The 17695-nt window shown below is 40.3% G+C and overlaps 1 protein-coding gene and 2 pseudogenes across 3 annotated transcripts in view; 1 reads left to right on the top strand and 2 right to left on the bottom strand.

Moving 5' to 3' along the window:
- The window catches only part of CNBD1 (cyclic nucleotide binding domain containing 1), a 496885-nt gene that overhangs the window by 216714 nt on the left and 262476 nt on the right, over positions 1-17695 (top strand). The window lies entirely within an intron of this gene.
- On the bottom strand, positions 1309-1634 carry LOC133260243 (colipase-like; annotated as a pseudogene).
- Positions 16551-17291, bottom strand: LOC133260807 (ornithine decarboxylase-like; annotated as a pseudogene).

Genomic DNA, 17695 nt, shown 5'->3' with positions numbered 1-17695 from the left:
TCTAATTAAATAAAGCACATCACTAAAGACAAATAGATCATAGAAGAAATAAAAAGGGAAAATAAAAAATATCTTGAGACAAACAGAAATGAAAGCACAGCATACCAAATCTCATGGGATGCCCCAAAGCAGTTCTGAGATGTGTTTATAAGAAATAATTTCAGTAAGAAAAAGGAAAGATCTCAAATAACCTATTTTTGCTTCTCAAGGAACTAGAAAAATAACAAACTCGGCCCAAAGTAAGTAGAAGGGAGGAAATATTAACAAAAGCCAGAGCAGAAATAAGTGAAATAGAAACCAGACAAAAATACAATATTTGAAACTAAGAGTTTAGTTTTTTTGTTTTTTGTTTTTGAAAAGATGAACAAATAAGAAACATTTTTGGTAGACCAAGACAAAAAGATGTCTCAAATTCAGAAATGTAACAATGGATATTGCAACAGATACCACAAATACTATGGGTCATAAGTGACTATTATGAATAATTATACACCAAAAAATTGGATAACCTAATAGAAATGGATACAATTCTATAAGCATGCAACCTAACAAGCCTGAATCAGGATGAAACCAAAAATCTGTATAGAGCAATAGTGAGTAAGGAGATTGAGTCAATAATGAGAAACCTCCCAGCAAGAAAAGTCGAGGGCAGATGATTTCTCTGGTGAATTCTGATAAATTAACACCAATACTTCTCAAACTCTTTTAAAAAAAGGAAGAGGAGGGTACATTCCCCAAATTCATTTTATACATCCAGCATTACTTTATAGCAAGACTATATGGACATCAAATGAAAAGAAAATTACAAGCCAATGTCTCTGACAAAAAACAGACCACAAAAATCCTCAGCAAAGTACTACTAACTGAATTTGACAGCCCACTAAAAGGATCATGCAATGCAATCAAGTGAGATTTATCCCTGGGATGCAGGGATGGCTAATACATGTGAATCAATCAATACACGTACCACAGTAACAAAATTGTGAAAGTGTTAATTACTCAAGTCATGTCTGATTCTTTGCAACCCCATGGACTGTAGCCCATCAGGCTCTTCTATCCATGAAATTCTCCAGGCAAGAATGCTGGAGTGAGTAGCTATTTCCTTCTCCAGGGGATTTTCCTGATCCAGGGATCAAATCCGGGTCTCCTGTACTGCAGGAAGATTCTTTTTTTTTTATCCAGGTGACTGGGGAAGGTTTGCAAGAGGGGATTTAATTGCCAAGAACCCAGTTAGAAGGCGGAGGTGCCGGTGGTGCCAGAAGGGGGCTGGTCCTGGTGGAGGAGCGTCCTGGGGTGTGCTAGCCCGGGTGAGCTCGCTTACTCTGTGGCATGTCAGAGATCAAGGCAGACGCCAAAGTTGGTGTTGGTGATGGAGCCCACGATGGTCTTGTCGACGTCGCAGGTCAGGCCCCGCTCACAGGGACACTTGTAGTCAACCCCATAGAGCGTAAAGGCGGAGCTCTTGCTGTTCCTGCTGGCCTTGGGTGCGCAGCCGGCCAGGCTCAGGCCGTCTTCCTGGTAGCAGCACTTGCTGTGAGCTCACCCTCATCCAGGTTGATTATGATTCCCCGGGGGTCGGGAACTGCATAGGCTACTGCACGGGCGACGAGCAGAAGGCCGAGGACCTTCTCCATGATGAGTGGGCACAGCTGGTGTAGGTTGCAACCGGCAGATCAGGTCAGGTGACAGGTTCTTTACTCTCTATGCCACCAGGGGCACCCACCATATTAACAAAATGAAGGATACAAATCATATGATTATCTCAATAGATTATGGAAAAAACATTTGACAAAATTCAACATAAAAACTTGCTACGAGGTGGGTATAGAAGGGATATACCTTCTATAATAGAGCAAATTTTTTTATTGCTGTGATAAATGTCATGGGAATTTAAATAGGAATTGCATTAAATCTATAGATTGCCTTGACAGTATGGATATTTTAACAATGTTAATTCTTCCAATCTGTGAACATGTGATATCTTTCCTTTTGTTTGAATCTTCTTTAGTTTCTTTCTTCAGAATATTTTTCAGTGTATGGATTTTTCACCTCCTTGATTAAATTCATCCCCAAGTATTTTATTATTTTTGATATAATTTTAAATGATAGAATTGTATTTCTTTTTCAGGTTGTTCTTTGTTAGTGTATGCTGCTAAGTCGCTTCAGTCATGTCCGACTCTGTGCGACCCCATAGATGGCAGCCCACCAGGCTCCCCCGTCCCTGGGATTCTCCAGGCAAGAACACTGGAGTGGGTTGCCATTTCCTTCTCCAGTGCATGAAAGTGAAAAGTGAAAGTGAAGTTGCTCAGTCGTGTCCAACTCTTCGCAACCCCATGGACTGCAGCCTACCAGGCTCCTCCATCCATGGGATTTTCTAGGCAAAAGTACTGGAGTGGGGTGTCATTGCCTTCTCCGGTTAGTGTATAGAAACACAATCAATTTTGGGGGGTTAATTTTGTATTTTATAACTTTGCTGAATTTGCTTATTAGTTCTATCATTTGTGTGTGTGTGTGTGTGAAATCTTAAGACTTTTTTTTTTTTTTGCATAAGATTTATATTCAGCAGAGACTGCTTTACTTCTTTTCCAACTTGGATCCATTTTATTTCTCTTTTGCCCAATTGCTCTTGTTAAAACATCCAGTATTGTTAATAGGAGTGATGAGAGTGGACATCTTTGTCCTGTTTCTGATCTTACATAAAAAGCTTCTATTTATTTACTATTACTATTTTATTTTATTTTTTTTTACTATTGCATATGATAGCAGCAATGGGCTTTTCTTATATAATCTCTATTATAGAAGGTACATTCCTTCTATACCCACCTTGTAGAAAGTTTTTATGTTGAAAAAGAAAAAGTTATATGCAGGGTGGACCAATGTGGGGAGAATCTGGAGTTGGCTGCAGCATGAGTGGGTGATGATATGAGTGTAATTATGGAAGGAAAGAATTATTAAACCTCAGCCAAAGAAGACAACTAAGGAGACATTTTGAAAACTGGGGTAACCACAATTTTACTTAATTCACAACTTTGTATAGCACTAATCCTATATTCCTTGTCAAGAAGGCTGTAGATTGATAACTCTCAGCAGCCCCTCCATGCAAAGCTGTTTCGTTGTTGGTTGTTTAGTTGCTAAGTCATGTCCTACTCTTTTAAGACCCTATGTAGTGTAGCCCACCAGGCTCCTGTGTCCATGGGATTTCCCAGGCAAGAATACTGGAGTGGATTGCTATGTCTTCCTCTGGGGGATCATCCCGACCCACAGACTGAACCTGGGTCTCCTGCATTACAGGCAGATTGTTTATGCTGAATCACCAGGGAAGCTCATAAAGCTGACTATTCTCTACAGATTCCAAATATCTACACATAATTCTACTCTTACATGGTTCTAGTATTTCTATAGTGAGTTTTCAGATTATTTCTGGTTTTCCAAATTTTCATTAATGAACATATGCTAGATTTTAGTCCCTTCAGTCATGTCTCACTCTTTGCGACCCTATGGACTACAGCCAACCAAGCTCCTCTGTCCATGGGGATTCTCCAGGCAAGAGTACTACAGTGGGTGGCCATGCCCTCCTCCTGGGGACCTTCCTGACCCAGGGATCGAATCCAGGTAAACTGCATTGCAGGCAGATTCTTTACCACTGAGCCACCAGGGAAGCCCTTCTAAAACAGAAGAAAAAACAATAAAAATGTAAGTTCTCAAGGTTAAATAAAGAAATATATTTATTTATATACTGAAAGCCATTGTGGTTTCAGGAAATTGTGTCCTATTAGTTCTACCTCTTTTAAGTTTTCTAGCCTAAAATAATATCAAAACAATTTCCAATAAACACTCGATGCAAGGAGAATAGATGTAGAAATAGGATTTCCTTCACCTTTGTTAAGAAGGATATTCTATAGCTTTCCTATATGTGGTCAGCTTGTTTAAAAAGTGGTTTAGGGTGACATGCTCACACATGTTTCTAACTTGACTGGTTAGCTATTTACTCTTCAGCTTGTTGAAGGTCTCTCTAATTGGATAGAAAATGTTAGTTACTCACCACAACATAAAATAGTGGAAGGTGACCTGAGGAAAGCACTTTACTAGTCTCTTAGGAAAGAAAATTGCTTATCTGTAATTGTTTTGCTAGCTGAAGAAATATATCAGACTGCCATTTCCACATGAATTTTCTGGATATAATGTGACCTATGACTTTAATGTCAATGGAAAGAAGCTCTTGTAGAGTTTCTCAGCCTTTTGTATGCTCTAGTTAACCTGAGGGACCTTTAAGCTATAATTCGTAGAGAAAGACTGCAGAATGACGTGGAGGAGGGAAGCACTGAATTGTAAGTCATGTGCCAGCAGGCAGGTAACAAATTATGGACAGAAGCATTGGGAATAAGAAAAAAGAAAAGTAAAATATTCCCCTATCACCTTACCTAAAAGCAGACAGTGTCACGGGACATTGATGAAGTAAATGTCATAAAATTCCAGAGTGTTGTCTGGAGCTTGGGTGAGACACGTAATTAATTGCTCATTCATTCAATGACTGCTTGTGGCTCACCTACATTGTATCAAGGACCGTGTCAGGCAATGGAGATGCATCAGTAAGCCAGGTAGACATGGTCCCTGTATTTAGATAGAATATGCAATTAAACAAGCAATAACATGTTGGAGAGAGGTAAACTGTATTTCGAGACTTGTACAAAAATCGACATCTTATCTCATTTTGGGAGAATTTAGAATGACGAAAAGGCATGAATAATAAATAAGGAGTTCAGTGGACTTCCCTGGTGACTCAAGATGGTAAAGCGTCTGTCTACAATGTGGGAGACCCGGGTTCCATCCCTGGGTCGGGAAGATCCCCTGGAGAAGGAAATGGCAACCCACTCCAGTACTATTGCCTGGAAAATCCCACGGACAGAGGAGCCTGGTAGGCTACAGTCCACGGGGTAACAGACACGACTGAACGACTTCACTTATAGTGCTCCAGAAAGAAGAAACAGTATGTAAAAAGACCAGAGAGACAAGAAACTGGGCTGAAGAGCATGAAATTCAGGATGACTGGTGCAGAGCACCATGTTAAATTGGAATTGACACCCAAATAAGTCCAAGTGCATTCTTCTTTCTACAATGATTTATCAAATGCCTAACAGTTTTTGATCTAAGGTACAAAAATAAAATATTTTCTAAACTTTAGTATCTTCAGTTATGGAAAATAAAATAAAACCAACAGTAACACAGAGTGAAAAGTGATATAATTGTGAGAGCCTAAAGCTCTAAAGAAACACCTAAGTAGGAAAATAAGGAGGAAAGTCTAAGAACTGAAAAAGTTTTAAGAGGTGATTCTTGGATTGAATCTTAAAGGGCCATGGGGAGTTGATTAAGGAGGGGAAGGAAGTGCATTTAAGCAGTGGGACAGCGTGTCCAGTGGTTTAGAGACAAGAGAGAACAAGATACATTTCGAACTGTGAGTGGGATGTTTTTACTACAGTAGCATTTTCCAAAGTACGCCTCAGGAAACATCCTGTAAGAAAGAAGGTCTGAAACAGGTATATTGTCTGTCCCATTCTTGGAAAGTCACAATGCCCATTAGCTCAGTAAAAGATCTGAAAATACCTACAATGAATAACATAACACTGTTTGGTTCAGCATTTTTTCAAAATTGCTTTATCTTAGAACTTCCTCTATTATCCTCCTTTTTTTGAGCGGGGAGGGATCAGGGGTTGAAACCAATTAAGAATCTATGAAACACAGTTTGGAATTGATAGCAGGACCTCCCTAAACTGGGTGGCAGGGAGTGTCAGAGGATGAGGCCACAGAAGCAACTGCTACAGGTTAAATCACAAAGGCCTTGGTCTGCCCGTCTTGTTGTTAGGGAAGAGCATAACTGGTCTTTCTTCCAGTTGAAAGGAGCCCCACTCGATGATATACCAGGCCTTAGCACTCGCTCCACTCTAAGGGGGTTGGGAACCACCTCTCTGAGAGGTAAATTAGGAAATATTTAAATGGAAGTTTGGGCATATCGTCATCATATTTCCTCTTTTCAACTTAGCTTTTATTGACTATAGTAAGAACACTTGACGTGGGATCTATTTTCTTTAGTTTTTGAGCGCACAATACAACATTGTCGATCACAGTATCAGTGCTATACAGCAGATATATAGTCTACTCATCTTCCAGAAGTGAAACTTTGTACCTGCTGAAAAGCAACTCCCCATCTCTTCCTCCCCCAGCCCAAGAAATCACCTTTCTACTCTCTTTTTTTAGATGTCTGACTATTTTAGACTTCTCGCATGAGTAGTATCATGCAGTATGTCCTTCATTGAGTGGTTTGTCTCCTTTAGCATAATATCCTCAAAACTAATCCATTCTGCCACATATGACTGGATTTTCTTCCTTGTCTTCAGAGCTAGTACACATACTATATATTTTTATTTAATATATGTACTACATTTTCTTTATAGATTGTTTCCACATCCTGGCTACTGTGATTAGTGTTGTAATGAACACAGGAATGCAGATACATCTTTGAGTTAGTGGTTTCATTAGTTTTGGATAAATGCTTATAGTTGACTTTGCTGGATAATATGGTGTCACTATTTTTAATCTTTTGGGGACTCTCTGTACTGTTTTCTAAAGTGACTGCACCATTTTACATTTCCACCAACAGTGTACAATTTCTCTACATCCTCATCAATGATTGTCATTTATTTTTTGTTGTTTTGTTTTCCTAGCAGTCATCTTAACAAGTGTGAGGTGATATCTCATTATGATTTTGATTTGCATTTCTCTGATGATTAATGATGTTGAATATCTTTACATGCATTGCCTATTTGTATGAGAAATGTCTATTTGAGTCCTCTATCCATTTTGTTTTTTTAATTGGCTCCATTGTTTTTTTTGCTGTTAAGTTGGAGGAGTTGTTCATGTGTTTTGGATATTAGTCTTTTATTAGATATATTGTTTGCAAATATTTGATCTCATTCCATAGTTTGCCTTTTCATGTGTTCACCATTCTTTGCTATGCAAAGGTTTTTTGGTGTGTGGTGTTATATTCAAGGAATCATTGTCATAAAGACAGACATATAGACCAATGTAACAGAATAGAGCCCCAACATCAACTCAGGCATACATCACAAGTCTTCTAGGACACAAAGGGTAATCTCTTCAACTTATGCTGCTAGCAAAACTGGATAGCCACATCCAAAAGAATGAAATTGTATACTTATCTTAAAACACACACATAAATCAACTCAAAATGGATTAAAGACTTAAATGTAAGACCTGAATCTGTAAAACGCCTAGGAGAAACCATTCTTCCACTTGAAATATGTTTTTAGAAGGGAGCACTCTCTCCAGGTGGGGAAATATACTCTTGTTCAGCAATACCTAGGGCTGGGATAGTTTTTCTGATTATAGAAAAAGCTTCATTAGTAATAAAGTAATAAAAATAATAAAAAGTAATAAATAAAATAAAAACATTTAAAAAGTAATAAAAATAATCTAGCTTCATTAGTAATAAAGAGAGTGCTTTAGTTATCTATTTCTTATTATCTTCACAATTGGGCAGGTAAGAATGCTATTTATTGTCTTCCAAGAGATCCAGGTATTAAATAATTTGATCTCTATTGTGTAGGTCATTGGGAGTCATTGAAGTATTTTACCAGTGAGCAACATGATCAGACTTGCATTTGAAGGTTTTGATGGCAGTGTAGAAGCTATGCTGAAGGGGCACATGTGGAAGTTGAGAAGCTAATTAAAAAGGCAGAGTCCAGGCAAGAAAAGATCAGAGCTTGAATTACTCCAATGGCAGTGGTAATATGAATAAGGAGATATGGGTATGGTGTTTAGTTAGAAAGTTGAATCAACAGAACTAGGAGCCAAGACGTGTGCGATGTAAAATGGAGAAAATCTAGGATAACTCACAGATTTTTGAATGGAGGTGAATTATATTTGGTTTGATGAAAGCGTACAACCTTATTTCCAGCACACTGAGCTGAACATGCTTTAGAAATGTCCAGGTGGAGGTGTACAGTTGTTATATTATATACATATATATTTTTTTTCTAAAGTTGAGAGACATTTATAGTGCAGAAATGCACACATAGGGGTTGCTCACATCTAGTGATGTTTGAAGTCCTGGTCTCAGTCACTCTTCAGGAGAGTGTGTGGGTAGCGGTCCCACTCAATATTAACCCCATTATGTGCCTAATGTGTACCAGCACTATAGTCAGGACTTTGCACACAGGTCTCGTTTACTTCTCTTGGTAGTTCTTTAAGGTGAACACAATCACCATCATTTTACAAATGAAACTGGAGTTTCCACTTGTTTTGGCAACTAATAATTCATTTGGTTCATAATTATTTCCAGGATAGCTTAAATGTATCTGATAAAATACACTTGTAATCAGACACACACATAGACATGTCTTTGTGGTTTGTTATTGCAAATAGTTTTTGTAGGGGGTGTGTATTCAAAGAATGTTGCTAAGTAATGCCTTTTGACAAATTTAATTTTAATCTTGATTGGGATTTCAGTTTGTTATGGGAACAAAGAACAGAAAATCATGGTGCTGTCATTCCCTTTTTGTTTCTCTATCAAAGATCAAATTCAGAGGCATACTTTCTATAGCATTTATGTCAGAAACATAATTCCCTACTAGAATTCCTTAAAAAACTGGAAATAGAACTGCCTTATGACCCAGCAATCCCACTGCTGGGCATACACACTGAGGAAACCAGAAGGGAAAGAGACACGTGTACTCCAATGTTCATCGCAGCACTGTTTATAATAGCCAAGACGTGGAAGCAACCTAGATGTCCATCAGCAGATGAATGGATAAGAAAGCTGTGGTACATATACACAATGGAGTATTACTCAGCCATTAAAAAGAATACATTTGAATCAGTTCTAATGAGGTGGATGAAACTGGAGCCTATTATACAGAGTGAAGTAAGCCAGAAGGAAAAACATAAATACAGTATACTAACGCATATATATGGAATTTAGAAAGATGGTAACAATAACCCGGTGTACGAGACAGCAAAAGAGACACTGATGTATAGAACAGTCTTATGGACTCTGTGGGAGAGGGAGAGGGTGGGAAGATTTGGGAGAATGGCAATGAAACATGTAAAATATCATGTAGGAAACGAGTTGCCAGTCCAGGTTCGATGCATGATGCTGGATGCTTGGGGCTGGTGCACTGGGACGGCCCAGAGGGATGGTATGGGGAGGGAGGAGGGAGGAGGGTTTGGGATGGGGAACACATGTATACCTGTGGCGGATTCATTTTGATATTTGGCAAAACTAATACAATTATGTAAAGTTTAAAAATAAAATAAAATTGGAAGAATAAAAAAAAAAAAAAAAGAAGTACAGGAAAGTTAGGGTTTCATTTTATTAATTGTGGTGGTGTTTTTTTCACTGTATATACACACCAGGATTCCTCAAACTGTATGCTTTAAATGTATGCAATTTATTATGTGTCAAATACACCTCAATAAAGCTGTAATAAAATAATACTTAACAATAAAAAAAAAATAGAATTATAGTAAAAAGAAAAAAAAAAGGAAGAATATACTTATTTTGCACATGCATTTGGAGGTAGGGAAGTGGTCCAGGATCTAGAATTTGGTGAAAATCACTTACTTTGAAGTCTAAGGCACAGAGCTAAATGAGTTTGTGACCCCCTTGTATGGGGGAGGTATTTGGATAGTCGGGTTTAGAGGAAGCCTCTGCACCCATGAGCTTTAACGGCAGATTGACCAGCAGATGAACATTATCTTAAAAAACAGCCTACTCCAAAAAGCAAGTTAATGTAGATTTATCAGCAATTGTTTACGCACCATCTGATTTCTGAGAGTTAAACTTATCAATACTATTTCTTTTCTAATCATATGTGATTTTTTTAATCATTAGTCTGTCTGGCTAACTTTGAATATTCAATAAGATTTTTTTTGTGTGTGTACATACATCAGTTCAGTTCAGTTCAGTCTCTCAGTCGTGTCTGACTCTTTGCGACCCCATGAATTGCAGCACGCCAGGCCTCCCTGTCCATCACAAATTCCTGGAGTTCACTCAGACTCACGTCCATCGAGTCAGTGATGCCATCCAGCCATCTCATCCTCTGGCATCCCCTTCTCCTCCTGCCCTCAATCCCTCCCAGCATCAGAGTCTTTTCCAGTGAATCAGCTCTTCGCATGAGGTGGCCAAAGTACTGGAGTTTCAGCTTCAGCATCATTCCCTCCAAAGAAATCCCAGGGCTGATCTCCTTCAGAATGGGCTGGTTGGATTTCCTTGCAGTCCAAGGGACTCGCAAGAGTCTCCTCCAGCACCACAGTTCAAAGGCATCAATTCTTCGGCGCTCAGCCTTCTTCACAGTCCAACTCTCACATCCATACATGACCACAGGAAAAACCATAGCCTTGACTAGCCGGACCTTTGTTGGCAAAGTAATGTCTCTGCTTTTGAATATGCTATCTAGGTTGGTCATAACTTTCCTTCCAAGGAGTAAGTGTCTTTTAATCTCATGGCTGCAATCACTATCTGCAGTGATTTTGGAGCCCAGAAAAATAAAGTCTGACACTATTTCCACTGTTTCCCCATCTATTTCCCATGAAGTGATGGGACCAGATGCCATGATCTTCATTTTCTGAATGTTGAGCTTTAAGCCAACTTTTTCACTCTCCTCTTTCACTCTCATCAAGAGGCTTTTGAGTTCCTCTTCACTTTCTGCCATAAGGGTGATGTCATCTGCATATCTGAGGTTATTGATATTTCTCCCAGCAATCTTGATTCCAGCTTGTGCTTCTTCCAGTCCAGAGTTTCTCATGATGTACTCTGCATATAAGTTAAATAAGCAGGGTGACAATATACAGCCTTGACGTACTCCTTTTCCTATTTGGAACCAGTCTGTTGTTCCATGTGCAGTTCTAACTGTTGCTTCCTGACCTGTGTACAGATTTCTCAAGAGGCAGATCAGGTGGTCTGGTATTCCCATCTCTTCCAGAATTTTCCACAGTTTATTGTGATCCACACAGTCAAAGGCTTTGGCATAATCAATAAAACAGAAATAAATGTTTTTCTGGAACTCTCTTGCTTTTTCCATGATCCAGCGGATGTTGGAAATTTGATCTCTGGTTCCTCTGCCTTTTCTAAAACCAGCTTGAACATCAGGAAGTTCACGTATTGCTGAAGCTTGGCTTGGAGAATTTTGAGCATTACTTTACTAGCATGTGAGATGAGTGCAATTGTGCGGTAGTTTCAGCATTCTTTGGCATTGCCCTTCTTTTGGATTGGAATGAAAACTGACCTTTTCCAGTCCTGTGGCCACTGCTGAGTTTTCCAAATTTGATGGCATATGAGTGCAGGACTTTCACAGCATCATCTTTCAGGATTTGAAATAGCTCAACTGGAATTCCATCACCTCCACTAGCTTTGTTCATAGTGATGCTTTCTAAGGCCCACTGGACTTCACATTCCAGGATGTCTGGCTCTAGGTCAGTGATCACACCACTGTGATTATCTGGGTCATGAAGATCTTTTTTGTGCAGTTCTTCTGTGTATTCTTGCCATCTCTTCTTAATATCTTCTGCTTCTGTTAGGTCCATACCATTTCTGTCCTTTATGAAGCCCATCTTTGCATGAAATGTTCCCTTGGTATCTCTAATTTTCTTGAAGAGATCTCTAGTCTTTCCCATTCTGCTGTTTTCCTCTATTTCTTTGCATTGATCACTGAGGAAGGCTTTCCTATCTCTTCTTGCCATTCTTTGGAACTCTGCATTCAGATGCTTATATTTTTCCTTTTCTCCTTTGCTTTTCGCTTCTCTTCTTTTCACAGCTATTTGTAAGGCCTCCCCAGATAGCCATTTTGCTTTTTTGCATTTCTTTTCCATGGGGATGGTCTTGATCCCTGTCTCCTGTACAATGTCACGAACCTCATTCCATAGTTCATCAGGCACTCTATCTATCAGATCTAGGCCCTTAAATCTATTTCTCACTTCCACTGTATAATCATAAGGGATTTGATTTAGGTCATACCTGAATGGTCTAGTGATTTTCCCTACTTTCTTCAATTTAAGTCTGAATTTGTTAATAAGGAGTCATGATCTGAGCCACAGTCAGCTCCTGGTCTTGTTTTTGCTGACTGTATAGAGCTTCTCCATCTTTGGCTGCAAAGAACATAATCAGTCTGATTTCGGTGTTCACCATCTGGTGATGTCCATGTGTAGAGTCTTCTCCTGTGTTGTTGAAAGAATGTGTTTGCTATGACCAGTGCATTTTCTTGGCAAAACTCTATTAGTCTTTGCCCTGCTTCATTCTGTATTCCAAGGCCACATTTGCCTGTTACTCCAGGTGTTTCTTGACTTCCTACTATTAGATGGTAAAGAATCCACCTGCAATGTGGGAGACCTGGGTTCGATCCCTAGGTTGGGAAGATCCACCAGGAGGGCATGGCAACCTACTCCAGTATTCTTGCCTGGAAAATTCCATGGACAGAGGAGCATGGTAGGCTATAGTCCATGGGGTTGCAAAGAGTTAGACACGACTGAGTGACTAAGCATAACACATATATATTCATTTTGATAAATCTGAAAATAGAAAGTAAGTATCAAGAGTGCCTAGTGGGAAACAACAGGAAAGAAAACCCTTCACACCAGTGGGTGAGTTGATGTCAACTGGAATTCCAGAATGCAGGCTGCAGGTAGCCATGATAGGTGGCCATCTTGGCCAAAGTCAACAGATACATTGGTATCCCACATTATGACCACCCTGCTACCTGGAATAATTAACAACTGCCTACATATAGAGATACATTTGACTTCTTTGTACATTCTGCAGAGTGCAGCAGATGGTGCTTTGGCTGACATAAAAGACACTTATTGACGTTCTTCCCTTGCTCTTCCAAATCTCCTTTCTCAAGTGCCTACACGCCGGGGCCTTTGCCTGGTGACTTGACTGGATTCCCAGGGCCACTCTTCCTGTTAAGCAAGCTCAGGCTGGTCAGAGGGATCTCAAGATCCTTAGAGTTTGGAATTCTGAAGTCTTTATAATGGACATATTTTCATTCCTAGCACATTTGTCTATTTTTCCTTTCACTGTGCAAAGCAGTTTGATTTTTCTAAGTTAAAAAAACTGTTTGGCATAGATAAAGAGCTGTGATTTCTCTCTTTAATACATCTCATGAAGTTGGAGTAAACGGAAGTTGGCCATTCATTCTCCTTGTCAATCACATAAGCTTTGAATCACATAGATGAACTTCAGATTCACTAATTACTGCATTATATTATGATGAGCATGTAACTAAACATATACTTTTTTTTTTAATTCTACAATTTGGTCGGCAAGGTGTAATAGGTTTTTATACAAAATGTAATGAGTTATTGTGTATCAAGTGCTTAAGATAGTGTCTGATCCTCAGAAGGTAAATAGAGTATACCAAGAGTGTTATTCATTTGGCCCTAGGCTTGATCCCTCTTGGGTCAAACTGCTTGGCGTAAAATATGGAGTCCACACTTTAGCAGTCTGGACTTTGGATAAGTTATGTAACATCTCTCTGGCTCAATTTCCTCTTTTGCTACAAGGGGTTCATAATAAGATCTAGGCTTTAGGTTCATGAGAAGATTAAATAAGTAAAGCTCTTAGAGTGGCTCTAGATAATCCTGAACCCTCAGTAAGGATTTCTGATGAGATGGATTATATAGTATATCAAAATTACTGGCACTGTGGTGTTGTCAAAGGTATCATGGGAAACTGGATGAAGCTTATGCTCAATAGCAGGTATAGCGATTGTTAAGATAAACTGGAGAGCTGGAGAATCGGTCCAAAGACAGATGCCTGTCGTTACACGGTAAAGCAATAAATACTCTGGTATTATATGTAAAGACTTTTTACTCTGAGACGAGTGCCTAGTCTAATCAGTTCATAGCACTACATAACGATCGTCAGCATAATATCAATTTAAGAGTTTACATTAAATAAACTTTCTGGAGTTAAAGAGAGTGAGCAAAAACTAAAACAGAAGCATTCCTTAGCAAACACCTTCATTGTGAAGCAAGTTACATTATGCAGAAAATAACATACCTCATTTCCCACACAATTTAATAGCCTGCCAGCTATCATTTAGCAGGATCAAGCTATACATCTTTTATACAATTTGAGGAAGGCTTACGGCAACTCATTACTTCTTTCACTTTTTAAAAAGTTTCTAGTAATCTTTTTTCCTTTGTAGTTAACAAGGTGCTGAACTCTAAGTTTTATAGTACAAACTGAGTGTAGGATCTTGCCTGGTTTCCTTGGGTGTTTATTTGCATAGATTATGCAAGGTCAGTATTGAATTCCAAGGAAGCATAGAATCAGTTCTAACAGTACTTGCCGTAATCCTTTCCAGTGTGTGACCCTTCAAATGATATCTTAGAATTCCAAGTGGCCTTTGTTAATTTGAATGAAGTAAAAGACTATTTTTTTTTTTTTTAGATTAGTCTAAAAGCTATACTTAAAACACACACACACACATATATGTTTTTGGAATTTTCCTAAGATATAAAAAAATAGACTGATTCAGAAATTATTCTTCTAGCCCCTACATAAAGCAGAATTAAAGCATTGAGTGTTGACTGACGAAACGCAGCTTGGTGCAGTGGGAGACAGGGCTCTTGGCTGTGGGTGTTCTGTCCTTGTGGCTCTGTGAGGCAGGAGTGGGATGGTAGCTGAAGGAACGCAAACTTCCATGTTTGCCTTCTTCTTGGAGATGGGACCAATCTCTGTCACGCCTTTTAAGGTTGTGTTGCTGGATGAATATCCATTCCATCTGCCATAGGATGAAAATTGCTCTTCTAGACAGTTTCTGATGACCTCTGAAGAGCACCTTCTGCAGTTAACCCCTGGCAGTTGGTCCATTTCTTCCAAGAATCATGGCTGTGCCAGAGCCACCACTAATCTGTTTCCTAAATTACTTATGCATTTCTGGCTGTTGGAGCCTTCTGTGATCAAGCAAGTGAGCTGGGCTACCTTATTACCACCAGTGATATAATAGGACTTACAAATCAAAGTGAGTGCTCATACTTTTAATATGTCAAAAAAACCCTATATACATCCCAACACAAGCAACAATAAGAGAATTCTTCTCCATGCCTTGGGTTCAATGGAGTAGTGTGCTAAGCGAAATATGTCAGATAGAGAAAGACAAAAACCACCCAATCCATCTTATATGTGGAATACAAAGATAACACAACAAATCAAAAGTCAAAAAACAAGCTCATAGATAACAGACAACACATTAGTGGCTACTGGAGGCAAGAGGTGGGGGTGGAAGAAATGAGTGAAGGGGAATCACAAAGTTAAAAAAAGGAAAAATCAAGACTGATTCACAAGTACATTCACAATTAAAATACATTATCAAAAAAGGTCAACCTAACCAATAATTTAAAAAGGTGAATTTAAAAGTGAGATAGTAGGGGATCTGGATCAAAATGGCAGAGTAGGAAGATCCTGAGCTCATATCGTCCCAAGGACACACTGAAACTGCAACCGCATATAAAACAACCATCTCTGAGACCAACCTGAAGACTAGCAGAACAGATTTCCTACAACTGAGGATATAAAGACAAGGCCACATCTGGAGGGGAAGGAGGGCCAGAGATGTGGTCGAGTCAGAATCCACACCCCAGGTGCAGTGACCCCAAAGCAGGAGGGTTATGAAAGCTGCAGAGGTCCCCCAAGGAACGAGACCTCTAACTGACCCCATGCTGGGATCCTTACCTGGGGAAACTTGCACTGGAAGATGAGTCCCCATAATCCTGCCTTTGAAAACCACGGGGTGTATATTTGGGAGAGCCTGAGAGCTGTAGGAAGCCCAGACTCTGCTCTTGATTCATACATAATCGCTTCAAGGCCCAGCACAGGGGCCATAGCTTGAAAAGCATTAGAATGAAGGGGAGATCCATTTGCTAATTTCAGGAAGTGAGCCAGAAAGGCAGAGATCTGGTGGGACTTTCTCCAGGGACAAAAATGCTAGCAGGCTCCTTTTTTTTTGTTGTTTCATATTGATCAGTCCTTCCACTTAGCTGGCCTGGTGCTGGTGGGCACCTTTTTCTCACTCTCCATCAAGGTAACTACCACCACGTGTTTAGCCCCAGCCCAGAATTCCTCTGAGGACCATCTCACCATACCGCTCACACTAGCCTCGAAAGTGACTCCCACCCCCACTCCACCGGACAGGCCACGCTGACCAGGACCAGTGCGCTTTCAAAGTGGCTCCTGCTCCAGGTAGCCAACCTTTCTCCACTTAGTGGGAGCCTCTGCCAGCGTGAATCTCCCTCCAGAGTAGCTCCCGGCTTCTGGGACGCCAGCCCCCGCACCAGAGTTCCAGTACAGGTGTTATCGGATCTTGCAGCCAGTCCAGGGGCCAGTTCTGTGTTGTCAGCACACGTGCAGCAGTAGAAGCCAGGCCTGACAGACAACCATGTTGGAGGGGCCAGTCTCCCCCAGCTGTACAGTAGCAGTAGTTGCGGTTAAGCCTTGGAGCCAACCCCACCCATCAGCCTGCCTGAGGCAACCATAGCTAAACCACAACACTCTGAGATTCAGGAAAGCCGCCATCAGTATACAGTAAATACATTGAAATCAGCCAGCTGCCACGTCAAAGACACAGCAGGCACCAGAGGTGGCCTGGCTGAAGGTCTCAGGATCAGCACAGACATTTTCCATGTGGAAGCTGACATCAATGACATCAATACTTAGCTCTTTTGCGCATTCCTAAAGAAGCCTGCTAGTTTTGACTCTGGGGCCAAATTTCATACTGAGGTGGCAGACTGCTTTGGAATCATCGGTGGCAACCCACAAAACCGACTTTGCCTTTGGATATGCCCTGGCAACTTTTATCAGCTCAACTTCATTATCAAAAGTCGTCATCTGGATTCCATTATTGGCAGCATACTTAATCTGAGACACTTGCTTATAAGAATTCACATAGATAATCCTTTCTGGAGGCACCACGAGACTCTGCACCAGTTGTATCCCAGTCATGCTGGCACAGTCAAATCTTATTCCAGTGGAAGCTCAGGTCTTCACTGTGGTTCTGCTCTCATTGCCCTTGACTGCATTAAAGGGGATGACCAGCAGAAGAGCTTTCAACCATCTCAATTATTTCTTTAGAATGTCTTCCTGGTCTGCCACGTAGAAAGCATCCTTATCATCAAAACAAGAAATTTCTTTTTTTTTTTTTTTTGGTCCAGAATGTCTTTGCAGTAAAGCCTTTGGTCAGGAAATGGCAGTCAAACTGTTCACTACCAAAGTTGTTCATAGTTGCTTGATGTCTTTCTGAAACACAGCAAAAAGGAAAACTAAGAAATTTTAAAGACATTATTGCCAGCTTTTCACAAAAGCAGTTCTCCAGGAATTTCGAGTCCCACTGAAGATGCATGTGCCCTCAGTGCAAGGGAGGGAGTATTCTGACAAACACAGAATTCGTGGTTCATCTTAGAAGGCATGGGTACACCAGGCCGGCCCCACAGAGATGCAGGACCACAGGCTGCCCACTGCTCCGTCTCTGCTCCCATCAGCTCCTCATCCAGCCACTGCCCGCAGAGGGCTGCAAGCCCAAGCTGGCGCTGCAGGGCTGGCAGAGAGGTGTTGCTGGTGGACGCTGAGGAGACTGAACCTAAAGGGACTTTGGATGGACAAGAAAAGGCCATAACTGGAAATAAG

Source organism: Bos javanicus, chromosome 14 (genome assembly GCF_032452875.1).
Source record: "Bos javanicus breed banteng chromosome 14, ARS-OSU_banteng_1.0, whole genome shotgun sequence".
NCBI classification, from domain to species: domain Eukaryota; kingdom Metazoa; phylum Chordata; class Mammalia; order Artiodactyla; family Bovidae; genus Bos; species Bos javanicus.
This window is presented reverse-complemented; position numbering and strand designations above follow the sequence as displayed.